Here is a 13715-nt window from a genome sequence, read left to right as displayed (position 1 = left end):
GAAAATTTGTCCTCTCACTCACAATCCTCTGGTAAAGCTGTCAGAGTTGTAGTTTAGGCGTGAGATGCAGAGATGCACCACCAAAACCCAAAAACAGCCTCATTGGCTCCCATATTAAAAACGCAGGATGATATCTCAAAAAAGGAGATGTAAGAGTTTTTTGAATTCGCTCTAACAAAGCTATTTTTTCATTTTTCTTAAAAAAAAAAAATGTAGACGTTGAGGAAGAACTCAGGACGCTCAAAGTGAAGTCGGATCAATGATAGGTATTATGGTTTTGTCAAAAATGCTTTCTGTTCAAGGCCAGAATTTTCAGTTTGTCCACCTCTGTCTGCGGAACTTTCTCCAACAGCAGTTAATTTCAGTTGATTGCTCTGCTCTTATTGGTTGACTCCACCTGGCCACCTGGTTGCTTAGCTACCAAAGCCCCCCCCCCTCCCTCCTCCAACACAGACATTCTAACTGATGACTGTCAGTTTACTCTAAGTAAACAGACATGTTGTTCTTCATAAAACATGAGACCTTATAACTTGACCATACATTGTCCAATCTTCCTCAAACTTGCCAAGCATGATGATGGTTCATCACTGACCACTTATACATAACAATATTTCATAAATTCCCGCCCTTTTTGATTAGCCACGCCCCCTTTCATAACCAATTAACCGTTTGTCCTAGAAACTTGTATAAGGTGTCAGATTACTCGGCATAGAGTCCCTGTTTAACTGGTGATTGATAACCCCGCCCCTTTTGATAAGCCACGCCCATTTTACTAACTAGTGAACCGTTTGTCCTAGAGACTTGTACGAGGTGTCAGTGCACTCAGCAGAAAGTCCCTGTTTAATCCCTGCCCCTTTTGATAAGCCACGAGAGTCACAGTCCAGAGGCAAGCACACAATCAAAATTTCTTTAGAAATTTTCTAGTTAGTGCCACGGCTGAGCAGCGAGGCACTCATCTTCACTGCAAGCAGTGAGGATGAGTGCCTCGTGCGAAGCACGAGGCATCTCTTATTATTGCTCATGTTTATTATTATTATTATTATTATAGATTATTCTTCCGTAAAAACTTTGGCGCGTAACTAGTCTCGCAGCTTTGAGAAATCGCGAAAAGTAAAAACGTCAAAAGTTGCGCCCTAATCGGGAATCGTGTGGAATGACTTTTATTAGCGATCGGAGCGCACGTTTTCGCACAACGTGCACAAACGTGCACTTTTTGGCCCATCCGGAACGCATTGCGCCAACTTTGGGGCCTCACCATTCGCAAACCGTTGCTCGTAAAATTCCGAACCGATTTAGAAAGTTGTAGGGCCTGAATTTAACTCTAGTCCTGTGAAATTTCAAAGCGATTGCACGTATAGTTTTCGCACGAAGTGCGAAAACATTTCCATTTTTCCAAACTAATGGGGAGGGCGATTTTCCCATGTGTGTGTATTGCGCGGAATGTTCAGACTCTAGAGCGGTGATGTCATCAAGCAGAGTGGAGAGGGAGAGAAGGAATTGTCAAAAAATAAATTTGAAAACTGCGCTCCAGGCCGCAAATTTCACTCTACAGTAATAATTTATACATAGAAACGGAGGAAAATTTGTCTTCTCACTCACAATCCTCTGGTAAAGCTGTCAGAGTTTTAGTTTGGGCGCAGGACACAGAGAAGTGCCACCAAAACGCAACAACTGCCCCATTGAGTCCCATATTAAAAACACACGAGGATTTTTGAAATAATCAGATTTTACCGTTTTTTTAGATCGCTCTAACAAAGCTATTTTTTCATTTTTCTTAAAAAAAAATATATGTAGACGTTCAGGAAGAACTCAGGACGCTCAAAGTGAAGTCGGATCAGTGATAGGTATTATGGTTTTGCCGAAAATGCTTTCTGTTCGAGGCCAGAATTTTCAGTTTGTCCACCTCTGGCTGCTCACTTTAGCAAAGCATTGTCAGTGACAGTTAGTTTCTGTTGATTGCTCTGCTCTGATTGGTCGACTCCACCTGGCCACGTGGTTGCTTAGCTACCAAAGCTCCCCCCCCCTCCCTCTCCCCTCCTCCAACACAGACATTTTAACTGAAAACAGTTAACTCTTTTAACTTGACCATACATTGTCCAATCTGCCTCAAACTTGTCATACATGATGATGGCTCATCACTGATTGTCTACATAACAATATTTCATAAATTCCCGCCCTTTTTGATTAGCCACGCCCCCTTTTACTAACTAGTGAACCGTTTGTCCTACAGACTTGTATGAGGTGTCTGTGAACTCAGGACAGCGTCCCTGTTTGACTGGTGATTGAAGCCACGCCCCCTTTGAGTAGCCACGCCCCTTTTTACTAACTAGTGAACCGTTTGTCCTACAGACTTGTATGAGGTGTCTGTGGACTCAGGACAGAGTCCCTGTTTGACTGGTGATTGAAGCCACGCCCCCTTTGAGTAGCCACGCCCCTTTTTACTAACTAGTGAACCGTTTGTCCTACAGACTTGTATGAGGTGTCTGTGAACTCAGGACAGAGTCCCTGTTTGACTGGTGATTGAAGCCACGCCCCCTTTGAGTAGCCACGCCCCTTTTTACTAACTAGTGAACCGTTTGTCCTACAGACTTGTATGAGGTGTCTGTGGACTCAGGACAGAGTCCCTGTTTGACTGGTGATTGAAGCCACGCCCCTTTTGATAAGCCACGCCCCTTTTACTAACTAGTGAACCGTTTGTCCTACAGACTTGTATGAGGTGTCTGTGAACTCAGGACAGAGTCACTGTTTGACTGGTGATTGAAGCCACGCCCCCTTTGAGTAGCCACGCCCCCTTTTTACTAACTAGTGAACCGTTTGTCCTACAGACTTGTATGAGGTGTCTGTGAACTCAGGACAGAGTCCCTGTTTGACTGGTGATTTAATCCACGAGAATCATCCGGCAGTAGTCCCGTGGCACTCCAAAATTTCCCTGGAATTTTGTTTCTAGTTAGTGCCACGGCTGAGCAGCGAGGCACTCATCTTCACTGCAAGCAGTGAGGATGAGTGCCTCGTGCGAAGCACGAGGCATCTCTTATTATTGCTCATGTTTATTATTTATTATAGATTATTCTTCCGTAAAAACTTTGGCGCGTAACTAGTCCCACAGCTTTGAGAAATCGCGAAAAGTAAAAACGTCAAAAGTTGCGCCCTAATCGGGAATCGTGTGGAATGACTTTTTTTAGCGATCGGTGCGCACGTTTTCGCACAACGTGCACAAACGTGCACTTTTTGGCCCATCCGGAACGCATTGCGCCAACTTTGGGGCCTCACCATTTGCAAACCGTTGCTCGTAAAATTCCGAAGCGATTTAGAAAGTTGTAGGGCCTGAATTTAACTCTAGTCCTGTGAAATTTCAAAGCGATTGCACGTATAGTTTTCGCACGAAGTGCGAAAACATTTCCATTTTTCCAAACTAATGGGGAGGGAGATTTTCCCATGTGTGTGTATTGCGCGGAATGTTCAGACTCTAGACTGGTGATGTCATCAAGCAGAGTGTAGAGGGAGAGAAGGAATTGTCAAAAAATAAAGTTGAAAACTGCGCTCCAGGCCGCAAATTTCACTCTACAGTAATAATTTGTACATAGAAACCTAGGAAAATTTGTGGTCTCACTCACAATCCTCTGGTAAAGCTGTCAGAGTTTTAGTTTGGGCGCAGGACACAGAGAAGTGCCACCAAAACGCATCAACTGCCCCATTGAGTCCCATATTAAAAACACACGAGGATTTTTGAAATAATCAGATTTTACCGTTTTTTTAGATCGCTCTAACAAAGCTATTTTTTCATTTTTCTTAAAAAAAAATATATGTAGACGTTCAGGAAGAACTCAGGACGCTCAAAGTGAAGTCGGATCAGTGATAGGTATTATGGTTTTGCCGAAAATGCTTTCTGTTCGAGGCCAGAATTTTCAGTTTGTCCACCTCTGGCTGCTCAGTGTGGCAGAACTGTCTCCACCTTCAGTTCATTTCAGTTGATTGCTCTGCTCTGATTGGTCGACTCCACCTGGCCACGTGGTTGCTTAGCTACCAAAGCCTCCCCCAACCTCCTACCCCCCCCCCCCCCCCCCCCCTCCTCCAACACAGTCATTCTCACTGAACAGACATGGCGTTCTTTCATTAAACACGAGACCTTATAACTTGACCGTACATTGTCCAATCTGCTTCAAACTTGTCATGCATGATGATGGCTCATCACTGACCAGTTGTACATAACTATATTTCATAAATTCCCGCCCTTTTTGATTAGCCACGCCCCCTTTCTTAACTAATGAACCGTTTGTCCTAGAAACTTGTATGATGTGTCAGATTACTCAGCATAGCGTCCCTGTCTAACTGTTGATTGATAACCCCGCCCCTTTTGATTAGCCACGCCCCTTTTACTAACTAATGAACCGTTTGTCCTAGAAACTTGTATGAGGTGTCTGCTAACTCAGGACAGAGCCCTTGTTTTACTGGTGATTGAAGCCACGCCCCCTTTGAGTAGCCACGCCCCTTTTACTAACTAGTGAACCGTTTGTCCTATAGCCTTGTATGAGGTGTCTGTGGACTCAGGACAGAGTCCCTGTTTGACTGGTGATTTAAACCACGAGAATCATCCGGCAGTAGTCCCGTGGCACTCCAAAATTTCCCTGGAATTTTGTTTCTAGTATATTTATTTATTATAGATTATTCTTCCGTAAAAACTTTGGCGCGTAACTAGTCTCACAGCTTTGAGAAATCACAAAAAGTAAAAACGTCAAAAGTTGTGCCCTAATCGGGAATCGTGTGGAATGACTTTTTTTAGCGATCGGCGCGCACGTTTTCGCACAACGTGCACAAACGTGCACTTTTCGGCCCATCCGGAACGCATTGCGCAAACTTTGGGGCCTCACCATTCGCAAACCGTTGCTCGTAAAATTCCGAACCGATTTAGAAAGTTGTAGGGCCTGAATTTAACTCTAGTCCTGTGAAATTTCAAAGCGATTGCACGTATAGTTTTCGCACGAAGTGCGAAAACATTTCCATTTTTCCAAACTAATGGGGAGGGCGATTTCCCCATGTGTGTGTATTGCGCGGAATGTTCAGACTCTAGACTGGTGATGTCATCAAGCAGAGTGGAGAGGGAGAGAAGGAATTGTCAAAAAATAAATTTGAAAACTGCGCTCCAGGCCGCAAATTTCACTCTACAGTAATAATTTGTACATAGAAATGTAGGAAAATTTGTGGTCTCACTCACAATCCTCTGGTCAAGCTGTCAGAGTTATAGTTTGGGCGCAGGACACAGAGAAGTGCCACCAAAACGCAACAACTGCCCCATTGAGTCCCATATTAAAAACACACGAGGATTTTTGAAATAATCAGATTTGACCGTTTTTTTAGATCGCTCTAACAAAGCTATTTTTTCATTTTTCTTAAAAAAAAATATATGTAGACGTTCAGGAAGAACTCAGGACGCTCAAAGTGAAGTCGGATCAATGATAGGTATTATGGTTTTGCCAAAAATGCTTTCTGTTCGAGGCCAGAATTTTCAGTTTGTCCAACTCTGGCTGCTCACTTTAGCAAAGCATTGTCAGTGACAGTTAGTTTCTGTTGATTGCTCTGCTCTGATTGGTCGACTCCACCTGGCCACGTGGTTGCTTAGCTACCAAAGCTCCCCCCCCCTCCCTCTCCCCTCCTCCAACACAGACATTTTAACTGAAAACAGTTAACTCTTTTAACTTGACCATACATTGTCCAATCTGCCTCAAACTTGTCATACATGATGATGGCTCATCACTGATTGCCTTCATAACAATATTTCATAAATTCCCGCCCTTTTTGATTAGCCACGCCCCCTTTCTTAACTAATGAACCGTTTGTCCTAGAAATTTGTATGAGGTGTCAGATTACTCAGCATGGCGTCCCTGTCTAACTGTTGATTGATAACCCCGCTCCTTTTGAGTAGCCACGCCCCTTTTACTAACTAGTGAACCGTTTGTCCTACAGACTTGTATGAGGTGTCTGTGGACTCAGGACAGAGTCCCTGTTTGACTGGTGATTGAAGCCACGCCCCCTTTGAGTAGCCACGCCCCTTTTTACTAACTAGTGAACCGTTTGTCCTACAGACTTGTATGAGGTGTCTGTGAACTCAGGACAGAGTCCCTGTTTGACTGGTGATTGAAGCCACGCCCCCTTTGAGTAGCCACGCCCCTTTTTACTAACTAGTGAACCGTTTGTCCTACAGACTTGTATGAGGTGTCTGTGAACTCAGGACAGAGTCCCTGTTTAACTGCTGATTTAAACCACGAGAATCATCCGGCAGTAGTCCCGTGGCACTCCAAAATTTCCCTGGAATTTTGTTTCTAGTTATTATTATTATTATAGATTATTCTTCCGTAAAAACTTTGGCGCGTAACTAGTCTCGCAGCTTTGAGAAATCGCGAAAAGTAAAAACGTCAAAAGTTGCGCCCTAATCGGGAATCGTGTGGAATGACTTTTATTAGCGATCGGCGCGCACGTTTTCGCACAACGTGCACAAACGTGCACTTTTCGGCCCATCCGGAACGCATTGCGCCAACTTTGGGGCCTCACCATTCGCAAACCGTTGCTCGTAAAATTCCGAACCCATTTAGAAAGTTGTAGGGCCTGAATTTAACTCTAGTCCTGTGAAATTTCAAAGCGATTGCACGTATAGTTTTCGCACGAAGTGCGAAAACATTTCATTTTTTCCAAACTAATGGGGAGGGAGATTTTCCCATGTGTGTGTATTGCGCGGAATGTTCAGACTCTAGAGCGGTGATGTCATCAAGCAGAGTGGAGAGGGAGAGAAGGAATTGTCAAAAAATACATTTGAAAACTGCGCTCCAGGCCGCAAATTCCACTCTACAGAAATAATTTATACATAGAAACGGAGGAAAATTTGTCTTCTCACTCACAATCCTCTGGTAAAGCTGTCAGAGTTATAGTTTGGGCGCAGGACACAGAGAAGTGCCACCAAAACGCATCAACTGCCCCATTGAGTCCCATATTAAAAACACGTGAGGATTTTTGAAAAAATCAGATGTAAGAGTTTTTTTAAATCGCTCTAACAAAGCTATTTTTTCATTTTTCTTAAAAAAAAATATATGTAGACGTTCAGGAAGAACTCAGGACGCTCAAAGTGAAGTCAGATTAGTGATAGGTGTTATGGTTTTGCCAAAAATGCTTTCTGTTCGAGGCCAGAATTTTCAGTTTGTCCACCTCTGGCTGCTCACTTTAGCAAAGCATTGTCAGTGACAGTTAGTTTCTGTTGATTGCTCTGCTCTGATTGGTCGACTCCACCTGGCCACGTGGTTGCTTAGCTACCAAAGCTCCCCCCCCTCCCTCTCCCCTCCTCCAACACAGACATTTTAACTGAAAACAGTTAACTCTTAACTTGACCATACATTGTCCAATCTGCCTCAAACTTGTCAGACATGATGATGGCTCATCACTGATTGTCTACATAACAATATTTCATAAATTCCCGCCCTTTTTGATTAGCCACGCCCCCTTTCTTAACTAATGAACCGTTTGTCCTAGAAATTTGTATGAGGTGTCAGATTACTCAGCATGGCGTCCCTGTCTAACTGTTGATTGATAACCCCGCCCCTTTTGATAAGCCACGCCCCTTTTACTAACTAGTGAACCGTTTGTCCTACAGACTTGTATGAGGTGTCTGTGAACTCAGGACAGAGTCCCTGTTCGACTGGTGATTGAAGCCACGCCCCCTTTGAGTAGCCACGCCCCTTTTGACTAACTAGTGAACCGTTTGTCCTACAGACTTGTATGAGGTGTCTGTGGACTCAGGACAGAGTCCCTGTTTGACTGGTGATTGAAGCCACGAGAATCATCCGGCAGTAGTCCCGTGGCACTCCAAAATTTCCCTGGAATTTTGTTTCTAGTTAGTGCCACGGCTGAGCAGCGAGGCACTCATCTTCACTGCAAGCAGTGAGGATGAGTGCCTCGTGCGAAGCACGAGGCATCTCTTATTATTGCTCATGTTTATTATTTATTATAGATTATTCTTCCGTAAAAACTTTGGCGCGTAACTAGTCCCACAGCTTTGAGAAATCGCAAAAAGTAAAAACGTCAAAAGTTGCGCCCTAATCGGGAATCGTGTGGAATGACTTTTATTAGCGATCGGCGCGCACGTTTTCGCACAACGTGCACAAACGTGCACTTTTCGGCCCATCCGGAACGCATTGCGCAAACTTTGGGGCCTCACCATTCGCAAACCGTTGCTCGTAAAATTCCGAACCGATTTAGAAAGTTGTAGGGCCTGAATTTAACTCTAGTCCTGTGAAATTTCAGAGCGATTGCACGTATAGTTTTCGCACGAAGTGCGAAAACATTTCCATTTTTCCAAACTAATGGGGACGGCGATTTTCCCATGTGTGTGTATTGCGCGGAATGTTCAGAATCTAGACTGGTGATGTCATCAAGCAGAGTGTAGAGGCAGAGAAGGAGTTGTCACAAAATAAATTTGAAAACTGCGCTCCAGGCCGCAAATTTCACTCTACAGAAATAATTTATACATAAAAACGTAGGAAAAATTTGTGGTCTCACTCACAATCCTCTGGTAAAGCTGTCAGAGTTTTAGTTTGGGCGCAGGACACAGAGAAGTGCCACCAAAACGCAACAACTGCCCCATTGAGTCCCATATTAAAAACACAGGAGGATTTTTGAAATAATCAGATTTAAGAGTTTTTTTAGATCGCTCTAACAAAGCTATTTTTTCATTTTTCTTAAAAAAAAATATATGTAGATGTTCAGGAAGAACTCAGGACGCTCAAAGTGAAGTCGGATCAGTGATAGGTATTATGGTTTTGCCGAAAATGCTTTCTGTTCGAGGCCAGAATTTTCAGTTTGTCCACCTCTGGCTGCTCACTTTAGCAAAGCATTGTCAGTGACAGTTAGTTTCTGTTGATTGCTCTGCTCTGATTGGTCGACTCCACCTGGCCACGTGGTTGCTTAGCTACCAAAGCTTCCCCCCTCCCTCTCCCCTCCTCCAACACAGACATTTTAACTGAAAACAGTTAACTCTTTTAACTTGACCATACATTGTCCAATCTGCCTCAAACTTGTCATACATGATGATGGCTCATCACTGATTGTCTTCATAACAATATTTCATAAATTCCCGCCCCTTTTGATTAGCCACGCCCCCTTTTACTAACTTGTCAACCGGTTGTCCTACAGACTTGTATGAGATGTCTGTGAACTCAGGACAGAGCCCCTGTTTTACTGGTGATTGAAGGCACGCCCCCTTGAGTAGCCACGCCCCTTTTTACTAACTTGTGAACCGTTTGTCGTACAGACTCGTATGAGGTGTCTGTGAACTCAGGACAGAGTCCCTGTGTGAATGGTGATTAAAGCCACGCCCCCTTTGAGTAGCCACGCCCCTTTTTACTAACTACTGAACCGTTTGTCCTACAAACTTGTATGAGGTGTCTGTGAACTCAGGACAGAGTCCCTGTTTAACTGCTGATTTAAACCACGAGAATCATCCGGCAGTAGCCCCGTGGCACTCCAAAATTTCCCTGGAATTTTGTTTCTAGTGTCTTTTTATTATTCTTCCGTTTCTTCCGTCATTTTTTCGGTCGACTACTCCTCCCACAGTTTTGGTCGCACATACACAAAAAAGGTATCAAATCGACCGGCTCGCCCATGACAAGTGTGCTATGACTTTTATAAGGGTTCCGACAAACGGTTTTCAAATTATTGGGCAAAAACACGTCAAAAAATCCCCCCAATGTAACCCTATGGAGAGTCTAGAGTGGGGATGTCATCAAACAGAGTGTAGAGGGAGAGAACGAATTGTCAAAAAATAAATTTGAAAACTGCGCTCCAGGCCAGCAAATTTCACTCTACAGAAATAATTTATACATAGAAACGTAGGAAAATTTGTCCTCTCACTCACAATCCTCTGGTAAAGCTGTCAGAGTTATAGTTTGGGCGCAGGACGCACAGATGCTCAAACAAAATGCACCAACTGCCGCATCGGCTCCCATATTAAAAATGAAGGAAGATTTCTCAAAAAAAAATTTAACAGTTTTTTAAAATCGCTCTAACAAAGCTATCTTTTCATTTTTCTTAAAAAAAAAACATATGGAGATGTTCAGGAAGAACTCAGGACGCTCAAAGTAAAGTCGGATCAATGATAGGTATTATGGTTTTGCCGAAAATGCTTTCTGTTCGAGGCCAGAATTTCAAGTTTGTCGACCTCTGTCTGCTCACTTTGACGGAATTGTCTCCATCGTCAGTTAATTTCAGTTGATTGCTCTGCTCTGATTGGTCGACTCCACCTGGCCACGTGGTTGCTTAGCTACCAAAGCCTCCCCCCCTCCTCCAACACAGACATTCTAACTGATAACTGTCAGTTTACTCTAAGTAAACAGACATGGCTTTCTTCATAAAACACGAGACCTTATAACTTGACCATACATTGTCCAATCTGCCTCAAACTTGTCATGCATGATGATGGTTCATCACTTTTCAGTTCTCCATAACAATAATTCATTAATTCCCGCCCTTTTTATTAGCCACGCCCCCTTTTACTAACTAATGAACCGTTTGTCCTAGAAACTTGTATAAGATGTCAGATTACTCAGCATAGAGTCCCTGTTTAACTGGTGATTGATAACCCCGCCCCTTTTGATAAGCCACGCCCATTTTACTAACTAGTGAACCGTTTGTCCTAGAGACTTGTATGAGGTGTGAGTGTACTCAGCAGAAAGTCCCTGTTTAATCCCTGCCCCTTTTGATAAGCCACGAGAGTCACGGTCCAGAGGCAAGCACACAATCAAAATTTCTTTAGGAATTTTCTAGTTAGTGCCACGGCTGAGCAGCGAGGCACTCATCTTCACTGCAAGCAGTGAGGATGAGTGCCTCGTGCGAAGCACGAGGCATCTCTTATTATTGCTCATGTTTATTATTAGTGCCACGGCTGAGCAGCGAGGCACTCATCTTCACTGCAAGCAGTGAGGATGAGTGCCTCGTGCGAAGCACGAGGCATCTCTTATTATTGCTCATGTTTATTAGTGCCACGGCTGAGCAGCGAGGCACTCATCTTCACTGCAAGCAGTGAGGATGAGTGCCTCGAGCGAAGCTCGAGGCATCTCTTATTATTGCTCATGTTTATTATTATAGATTATTCTTCCGTAAAAACTTTGGCGCGTAACTAGTCTCGCAGCTTTGAGAAATCGCGAAAAGTAAAAACGTCAAAAGTTGCGCCCTAATCGGGAATCGTGTGGAATGACTTTTTTTAGCGATCGGCGCGCACGTTTTCGCACAACGTGCACAAACGTGCACTTTTTGGCCCATCCGGAACGCATTGCGCCAACTTTGGGGCCTCACCATTTGCAAACCGTTGCTCGTAAAATTCCGAACCGATTTAGAAAGTTGTAGGGCCTGAATTTAACTCTAGTCCTGTGAAATTTCAAAGCGATTGCACGTATAGTTTTCGCACGAAGTGCGAAAACATTTCCATTTTTCCAAACTAATGGGGAGGGAGATTTTCCCATGTGTGTGTATTGCGCGGAATGTTCAGACTCTAGACTGGTGATGTCATCAAGCAGAGTGGAGAGGGAGAGAAGGAATTGTCAAAAAATAAAGTTGAAAACTGCGCTCCAGGCCGCAAATTTCACTCTACAGTAATAATTTGTACATAGAAACGTAGGAAAATTTGTGGTCTCACTCACAATCCTCTGGTAAAGCTGTCAGAGTTTTAGTTTGGGCGCAGGACACAGAGAAGTGCCACCAAAACGCATCAACTGCCCCATTGAGTCCCATATTAAAAACACACGAGGATTTTTGAAATAATCAGATTTTACCGTTTTTTTAGATCGCTCTAACAAAGCTATTTTTTCATTTTTGTTAAAAAAAAATATATGTAGACGTTCAGGAAGAACTCAGGACGCTCAAAGTGAAGTCGGATCAGTGATAGGTATTATGGTTTTGCCGAAAATGCTTTCTGTTTGAGGCCAGAATTTTCAGTTGGTCCACCTCTGGCTGCTCAGTGCGGCAAAACTGTCTCCACCTTCAGTTAATTTCAGTTGATTGCTCTGCTCTGATTGGTCGACTCCACCTGGCCACGTGGTTGCTTAGCTACCAAAGCCTCCCCCAACCTCCTACCCCCCCCCCCCCCCTCCTCCAACACAGACATTCTCACTGAACAGATATGGCGTTCTTTCATTAAACACGAGACCTTATAACTTGACCGTACATTGTCCAATCTGCTTCAAACTTGTCATGCATGATGATGGCTCATCACTGACCAGTTGTACATAACTATATTTCATAAATTCCCGCCCTTTTTGATTAGCCACGCCCCCTTTCTTAACTAATGAACCGTTTGTCCTAGAAACTTGTATGAGGTGTCAGATTACTCAGCATAGCGTCCCTGTCTAACTGTTGATTGATAACCCCGCCCCTTTTGATTAGCCACGCCCCTTTTACTAACTAATGAACCGTTTGTCCTAGAAACTTGTATGAGGTGTCTGCTAACTCAGGACAGAGCCCTTGTTTTACTGGTGATTGAAGCCACGCCCCCTTTGAGTAGCCACGCCCCTTTTTACTAACTAGTGAACCGTTTGTCCTATAGCCTTGTATGAGGTGTCTGTGGACTCAGGACAGAGTCCCTGTTTGACTGGTGATTTAAACCACGAGAATCAACCGGCAGTAGTCCCGTGGCACTCCAACATTTCCCTGGAATTTTGTTTCTAGTTATTATTATTATATATAGATTATTCTTCCGTAAAAACTTTGGCGCGTAACTAGTCTCGCAGCTTTGAGAAATCGCGAAAAGTAAAAACGTCAAAAGTTGCGCCCTAATCGGGAATCGTGTGGAATGACTTTTATTAGCGATCGGCGCGCACGTTTTCGCACAACGTGCACAAACGTGCACTTTTCGGCCCATCCGGAACGCATTGCGCCAACTTTGGGGCCTCACCATTCGCAAACCGTTGCTCGTAAAATTCCGAACCCATTTAGAAAGTTGTAGGGCCTGAATTTAACTCTAGTCCTGTGAAATTTCAAAGCGATTGCACGTATAGTTTTCGCACGAAGTGCGAAAACATTTCCATTTTTCCAAACTAATGGGGAGGGCGATTTTCCCATGTGTGTGTATTGCGCGGAATGTTCAGACTCTAGAGCGGTGATGTCATCAAGCAGAGTGGAGAGGGAGAGAAGGAATTGTCAAAAAATAAATTTGAAAACTGCGCTCCAGGCCGCAAATTCCACTCTACAGAAATAATTTATACATAGAAACGGAGGAAAATTTGTCTTCTCACTCACAATCCTCTGGTAAAGCTGTCAGAGTTATAGTTTGGGCGCAGGACACAGAGAAGTGCCACCAAAACGCATCAACTGCCCCATTGAGTCCCATATTAAAAACACGTGAGGATTTTTGAAAAAATCAGATGTAAGAGTTTTTTTAAATCGCTCTAACAAAGCTATTTTTTCATTTTTCTTAAAAAAAAATACATGTAGACGTTCAGGAAGAACTCAGGACGCTCAAAGTGAAGTCAGATTAGTGATAGGTGTTATGGTTTTGCCAAAAATGCTTTCTGTTCGAGGCCAGAATTTTCAGTTTGTCCACCTCTGGCTGCTCACTTTAGCAAAGCATTGTCAGTGACAGTTAGTTTCTCTTGATTGCTCTGCTCTGATTGGTCGACTCCACCTGGCCACGTGGTTGCTTAGCTACCAAAGCTCCCCCCCCCTCCCTCTCCCCTCCTCCAACA

This window comes from Centropristis striata, unplaced genomic scaffold (genome assembly GCF_030273125.1).
Source record: "Centropristis striata isolate RG_2023a ecotype Rhode Island unplaced genomic scaffold, C.striata_1.0 Scaffold_25, whole genome shotgun sequence".
Taxonomy (NCBI): domain Eukaryota; kingdom Metazoa; phylum Chordata; class Actinopteri; order Perciformes; family Serranidae; genus Centropristis; species Centropristis striata.
Note: the sequence above shows the minus strand (reverse complement) of the source record.